This window comes from Mustela nigripes, chromosome 13 (genome assembly GCF_022355385.1).
Source record: "Mustela nigripes isolate SB6536 chromosome 13, MUSNIG.SB6536, whole genome shotgun sequence".
Lineage (NCBI taxonomy): Eukaryota > Metazoa > Chordata > Mammalia > Carnivora > Mustelidae > Mustela > Mustela nigripes.
Window position 1 is genome coordinate 122,710,827 of NC_081569.1, and position 8,232 is coordinate 122,719,058.

The following is an 8,232-nucleotide window of genomic DNA, read 5'->3' on the forward strand; positions in this document are numbered from 1 at the left end:
TCATTGCTAAGGCTCTAAATTTGGACAGTTTGTAATGCAGCAGCAAAAGATCACCAGAATGAGTACATTATTATGGTTTGCCCTTTTCACAGTCACCATTTTGATACTAAAATCTTTTGCACTTGCTGAAAATAATGGACTTCATAATGAGGTACTTACACATATTACTGGAAAGAAGTCCCTTCATTTTAGGGAACAGGTAGCAATGTTATTACTCAAAAAACCCATTACAAGTACAATTATTTGCAGGCTAATTTCTGCCCCTATGTCTAATTATATGCAGACAATTTGAATGAAAAAATCAAGTGCCTGTTAGAAACTCCTCAGAAATGCATTTTTTTAAAGATTTTATTTATTTATTTGACAGAGAGAGATCACAAGTAGGCAAGAGGCAGGCAGAGAGAAAGGACGAAGCAGGCTCCCTGCTGAGCAGAGAGCTCGATGCAGGGCTCCATCCCAGGACCCTGGGATCATGATCTGAGGGAAGGTAGAGGCTTTAACTCACTGAGCCACACAGGCATCCCAGAAATGCATTTTTTTTCTAAATTATTCTATACAGGTTTTAGGTGATTGTGTCCCTTTATATCACAAGACATTATTCAGAGTGGAATTGGTACTACTGGTACTCTAAACTAAAATTGTGCCATTAATTTATCTTTGCCTAAAATTATGTTTTTGTATCTTATTTTTTATCCTTAACCTTGATGTACTATTAACATGCCTTTTGGCTTCTTAAATGCATCTAATTGTGAAAAGTCCATTATATTGCAAAATGTAAGAACATTGCCTTATTCATAGGATTCTGAAGGGAAAAATGGTAAATTACATTCTTTTTAATAAACACTGTATATTTGTTATAGATAAGTGGAAAATTAGCATAGCCTAAAGGAAAATATAATAATTTGAATTACTATAACCCCCAAACAAGAAAAAATAGTGTAACTTTATACCTTTATAAAAATATGTATATTATATATGTGCAATATGTTACAAAAATGGTTTACTTCTGAATATTGCCTTTAAACTTCTTTATTTACATAGTGATACATTATGAACAGGAATGCATGCTAAACAAAGATGCTTATCATTTTTAACCTGCACAGATTTCTTTTCTGAAATCGCTGGGCCTATTATTGTAATACATTTATATGGTGCTTAACTTTTTACTAATGTGAACAATGTATCAATGAAAAACATATATGTCTGTGTATTTGTCTAGTTACGTTTTTAAGGATGTGTTTCTGCTCTGAAAGCAGATATAAAAATAAACGCAAAGGATCAGAAAAATATTTCAGTCTTCTTTCTTTATCATGTGGCATTATTTCCTCATTGGCAAATTCCTCAGATCATCCAGATACTTTTATAATGGCATTTATTATTATTTTTTTCTATTTATTTCAACTAAATGATTTAGAATATTAAGATTTCTTGCATCTCTTTGATAGAAACTAGTTCTGTTAATATGTGATGATTTATAACTTAGAATTTTCAAAACCAAGACAAATGACTAGGCAACTTTGGATCAAAAAAATATATATATCTTTCTGGTAATTATCATTACCGGCTTTAACACAGTGAATGTTTCCTGGGAGAGAATGTTTCCTTTGAAGAGACTGTATTTTATAAAATCTTCACTGAAATTTTCTTCAAGAAAATCTTGAGCTAGGATATTGTCTTAAAATTATAAGTGAAATGTAGTGATATATTAGATTATTGTGGTTAAATATGTCTCTGTCGTGCTCTGCATAATCCCAAGGCCCTAAACTTCTGTAATCCTGAATGAATAAATGAGTCTTTAAAAAATCACGATATGATGCTGCACTTCAAAAACATTATAATGAATATTATGTAGAAACATGAAGAAATACCTTTCTAAATGAGACAAAACTATCACAAAACATATCCCCAGCTATAATTAGAAGTACTTAAGTAATTTTATCAAGAAAGGCTAAAAAGAAATTTAACTCTTAAAAACATTGTATTATGATTTGGAAACTCATGAAATCACCTATTCATTTATCTTTTCAGAAATAGTTATTAAACATTTGCTTTATTTCAAGTGTTTTTGCGCTTAAAATTATGTGATACTAAATAAAACATAATTTCTTAAACAAGAAGGAAAGCTGGGGGGGGGATTTGTGACTCAGCTGAATAATAGGCATGAAAACTGGATTATTGGAGTAAAACTACAGAAGACAATGGGAAATACAAAGAAGTTCAAGGATTTGAAAATGAAGATATAAAAATGAGTGAGAGACTAAAAAACTGCCACATCTTGGTGACAGAAATTAAAGAAGACCTAAATAAATGAAAAGATAAATCATACAGTCATGAATTGAAAGACTTATTGTATTTACAATGGCAATACTACCCAAAGAATTCTATTGATAGGTACCATTTATATCAACATTCTAATGTTTTTTGTTTTTTGGGGTTTTTTTTGCAAAAGTGGAAAAGCCAGTTCTTCAATTCATATAAAATTTAAAGGGGCCCTGAATAACCAAAACAATATTGAAAGAGAAGAAAGTTAGGTGATTCACAGTTTTAAATTTCAAAACTTACTACAAAGGTACAGTAATAAGGTACCTGGGTGGCTGGCTCAGTTGGCTAAGTATCTGCCTTCAGCTCAGGTCATGATCCCAAATATCAAGCCCTGCATTGGGCTTCCTGTCAGCAGGGAGCCTGCTTCTCCCTCTCTGCCCTTCCCCATAGCATGTGCTGTCTTTCCTCTTTCTCTCACAAATAAATAAATAAAATCTTACAACAGCAGCAAACAAAGGTACAGTAATAAAAACTATATGGTGCTGGCATAAGAATAGACATACAGACCAAAGAAATAGAACTGATAAAATTAGCACATACATTTAGAGCTAATGGATTTCAACAAGGATGCTATGACTACTTGATGGGGGAAAAAATAGTTCCTTCAACAAATGGTGGTAGGACAACTGATATCCACATACAAAAAAATACAGCTGGAACCCTATTTTACTCTTACCAAACAAACAAACAAACAAACAGAAAACTCAAAATGGATTAACCATTTAAAAATAACAGTTAAACACATAAAACTCTTAGAAGAAAACATAGGTAGGAATATTTGTGACCTTGTATTTGACAATGGATTTTAAGATATAAAACCAAAAGCACAATCAACAAAAGAAAAAAAAAAGAATAGTATACTAGACTTCATTAAAATTAAAAACTTTTATGCATCAAAGGGCATTATCAAGAAAAAGAAAAGATAATCTACAGAATGGGAAAGAATATTGCACATCACATATCTGATAAGGGTTTTGTATTAGCCATAGGTCTCTAGAAAAACAGAACCAATAGGAGAGAGAAAATACATAGAAGACAGATGATAGACAGATGATAGATGGATATAGAGAGATGATGATAGATAGATAGATAGATAGATATAAATAGATAATATAAACGAGCATTTAACATTGGAATTGCCTCACACTGTTATGGAAATGGAGAAATCCCAGTCTGTCATCTGCAATCTGGAGAGCTAGGGAAGCCCACAGTATAATTCAGTCAGTGAAGGGCTGAAAAGCAAGGATGATGATGGCGTAAATCCCAGAGTCCCAAAGCCAGAGTCCCAAAGCCTGAAAACCAAGAGCTTTGATGTCTGAGATAAAAGACGGGCACCCCAGTTCAAGAAAAGTGAGAAAATTGATCCTTTGTTGTCTCTTTGTTTCACACAAGCCCTGACAGTTTCAATGACGCTGACCTATTTTGGTGAGACTGATTCTCTTTACTCAGTCTATTGAATCAAATGCAATCCACACCCAGAAATAGTATTTTGCCAGCCATCTGAGAATCCACTAGCCCAGTCAAGTTGACATAAAATTAACCAGCACAGGCTTAATATTCAAAACACAAAAAGAACTCCTAAAACTCAATAATGAAAGACAAACAACCTACTTAAAAGGGCAAAGGACTTGAATAGATATCTCTCTAAAGATGAAACACGAATGCCCAAAACACACATGAAAGATACACGTCATGTATGAAAGATACACGATGTCATTAGTCCTTAGGGAAATGCAAGTCGAAATCCCGAGACACCATTTGATACCTACTAGGATTGCTATAACAATATTTCAAAAATGGAAAATCACAGCGTTGGAAAGAATGTGGACAAATTGAAATCCTGGTGTAGTGCTAATGGGAATGTAAATGGTGCATCTCTGTGGAAAGCAGTCTAGTGTTTCCTCAAAAACTTAAATACAGAATTATTACAGGACCCCTCAACTACCTTCCTGTTTGTGTACCCAAAAGGAGATAGATACTCAAACACAGTCATGTACATTCATATTTGTAACAGCAGCACTACTCACAATACTCAAGAGGTAGAAAATACCTAATGTCCAAAAATGGGTGAATGGGTAACAAACTGCACTATACACTTAAAATGGAATACTCTTCAACCATGTAAAGGAAAGTCACAATGTTATATGGATGAACCTTGAAAACATCCTGCAAAGTGAAAGAGCCAGACATAAAAGCCACATATTATAGAATTCTGTATATGAAATACACAGAAGAGGTAAATTCAAAGGGACAGAATGTAGATTGATGGTCTCCAGGAGCTCATGGAAGGAGAGACTGGGGAGTGACTTCTGAGTACAGGGTTTTTTTTGGGGGGGGTGGTGGTGAAAATACTTAAATTAGATAGATGTGATGGCTATACAACACTGAGAATGTACTCAATGTCAATGTCATTGAGTTGCTCATATCAAATGGGTAATTAACCAGCAATTTTGTTTAGTATTTACCCAAATGAAATGAAAACTTAATTTTACATAAAAACCTGCACAGAAATGTTATATCATCTTTATTCATAACTGCGTAAGCTCATAAGCATCAGTCCCAAAGTACCAAAATTTCCTTTTATATGTGAATGGATAAACAAATGATAACACAAGGATATTATTCATCAATAAAATAAATGAGCTATCAAGCTGCAAAAAGATACGAGGAAACCTGAATGCATATTGGTGAGTGAAGGAAGCCAATCTGAAAAGGCTACATACTGTATTATTCCAAATATATGACATTCTAGAAAAGGCAAATCTATGGAGAAAGTAAAATGATCAGTGATTGCCTGGATTTGAGTGTTGAGGAAGAGGGGTGAGTAGATAAAACAGAGAGGATTCTTAGGGCAGTGAAACTGTTCCATCTGATGCTATAATAATAGATATATATCCTTTTCATATTCTTTTCAAACTAAATTTATTTTTTAATTTAAATTCAATCATTAGCATATAACATATTATTGGTTTCAGAGGTAGAGGTCAGTGATTCACCAGTCTTATATAATACCCAGTGCTCATTATATCACTTGTCCTCCTTAATGTTCATCACCCAGTTACTGCATCCCCCACCCTTCTCCCCTCCTGCTTCCTCTTAGTTGGTTTCCTATGATTAAGGGTGTCTTATGGTTTGTTTGCCTCTCTGATTTTATCTTGTTTTATTTTTTCCTCTCTTCCTCTATAGGTACATATACTTACACATTTTTCAAAACCTTGCTAGAAGATTTCAAAACCAATGCTAAGAGTAAATCCTAATGTAAGCTATAGACTCTTATTAATAATTATATATAATATTATAATAGTTCATCATTTATAACAAATTTACCACATTAATGGAAGATGTTAATCATAGGGAAAACCAAGAGAATAGTAAATAAGAACACTGTACTCTCTACTGAATTTTCTTTACATCTCAAATTTTTCTAAAAATAAAGTCTATTAATTTAAAACACAGGTCAATTTGTGTTAATGTTAACCCTCTTGTTAATGAACTCCATTTTATTGAAAACATGACCCCTGGATTTGTATGCTATGTAAATATCATCTCAATTAAAAAATAACAAAAAAAGCAACATAAAATTATGCAAATAGTCTAATATTGAAGGGTTAAATATATCATTGGCTTTCTAACACTTGCTTTTACAAATCAAAAATTGTCATTAGTTTTCACAATGTGTTTGCCTCCAAAACACAGGTATCAGGAAAACCACTGCTAAACCAAAACAAAATGGGAAAGTAAATCATATCAACAATGTCATCATTGGATACATAGACTCAGGGATGTCTAATACTACCAGCCATCTGATCTACCAACAAAAGAACTACTGAAAAATTTGAGAAGGAGGCTGTGGAGATGTGAAAGGGCTCCTTCAAGTTTGCCTGGGTCTTGAATAGACTGAAAGTTGAACGGAATGTGGTATTATCACTGATATCTCCCTGTGGAAATTTGAGATCAGCCTGTATTACTCGCTGATGCCACACTACACAGAGACTATATCAAAAACATGATTGTGGGCACATCTCAGGCTGACTATGCTGTCCTGATTGTGTCTGCTGGTGTTGGTGAATTTGAAGCAGGTCTGTCCAAGAATGGACAGACCCATGAGCTTGCTCTTCTGGCTTACACACTGGGTATGGAACAACTAATTATTGGTATTAACAAAATGGATTTCACTGGGCCACCCTAAAGCCATATGAGATACCAGGATATTGTTAAGCAAGGTAACACCTACATTAAGAAAACTGTCTACAACCATGACACGTAACATTTGTGCTCATTTCTGGTTGGAAAAGTGACATCATGCATGCTGGAGCCACATCCTAACATGCCTTGATTCAAGGGATGGAAAGTCACTTGTAAAGATGGGAATGCCAGTGCAACCACACTGCCCAAAGCTCTGGATTGCATTCTACCACAAGCTCATACAACTGACAAGACCTTGTCTGCCTCTCCAGGACATCTGCAAAATTGGTGGCATTGGTGTTATCCCTCTGGGCCGAGTAGAGACTGGTTTTCTTAAACCTGGCATGGTGGTCACATTTGCTCCAGTCAATGTTACTACCAAAGTAAAGTCTGTTGAAATGCACCATGAAGCTTTCAGTGAGGGTATTACTGAGGACAATGTGAACTTCAATGTCAAGAATGTATCTGCCAAAGATGTTTATTGTGGCAATGTGGCTGATGTCAGCAAACATGACCCACCAATGAAAGCAGCTGGCTTTGCAGCTCATGTAATTATCCTGAACCATCCAGAACAAATCAGTGCTAGATATGCACCTGTGATGGACTGTCATATAGCTCACATTGCTTACAACTTTGCTGAGCTGAAGGAGAAGATATTTCATCGTTCTGAAAAAAACCTAGAAGATGGTCCCGAATTCTTGAAATCTGGTGATGCTGCCATTGTTGATATGGTTCTTGGCAAGCCTATGTGTGTTGAAAGCTTCTCTGGCTATCCTCCTTAGGGCTGTTCATGACATGAGACAGACGGTTGCTATGGGTGTCATCAAAATAGTGGACAAAAAGGCAGCTGGAGCTGGCAAGGCCACTAAGTCTGCCCAGAAAGCTCAGAAGGCTAAATGAGTATTATCCCCAGTGCCTGCCACCCCATTCTTAATAAGTGGTGGAAGAACAGTCTCTGAATCATTTGTGTCAATTGGCCATTTAATATTAATAGTGAAAGAACTGGTTAATGGTAATAGTGCTTCATAAAACCTTCAGAAGGAAAGGAGAATATATTGTGGACCATTTGTTTTTGTGTATGTGTGGCAGTTTTAAGTTATTAATTTTTAAAATCAGTACTATTTAATGGAAACAACTTGACCAAAAGTCTGTCATAGAATTTTGAGATCTATTACAAGTTTAATGAGCAAAATAAATTTAAAAATTATCACAATAAAAATTAAATAGCTGAAAAGAACTAGTTTTGAACATATTTTAAGTATCAAAAACTAGGAACGCCTGGGTGGCTCAGTTATTAAGCATCTGCCTTCCACTCAGGTCATGATCCCAGGATCCTGGGATCAACCCTGCAAAGGGCTCCCTGCTCAGCGGGAAGCCTGCTTCTCCCTCTCCCATTCCCTCTGCTTCTGTCCCCTCTCTCTCTTTCTGTGCCTCTCTCTATCAAATAAATAAAATCTTTAAATAAATAAATAAATATTTAAAACTATATAAATTAAAGTACTATATAAGACTTCGAAATATACCTAATGGATTCTAAAAATGCAGCATCATTCACTTAAAAACAAATAAACATTAATTCATTAATATTCATATATTTGATATTTTTCCTATTCTTGAATGAGTATGTAGTTCCACTCTAAGTCTTAACAGAAAATGTTTTTTTCCTATATTTTTAGATATAAAATATTTCCTTCATCACTCTATTATAATTTTATAATCACTCTA

The 8,232-nt window shown here is 34.5% G+C and overlaps 1 pseudogene; it reads left to right on the plus strand.

Moving 5' to 3' along the window:
* The first annotated feature begins 6,071 nt into the window (after window positions 1-6,071).
* On the plus strand, window positions 6,072-7,407 carry LOC131998879 (elongation factor 1-alpha 1-like; annotated as a pseudogene).
* Window positions 7,408-8,232: the final 825 nt, after the last annotated feature.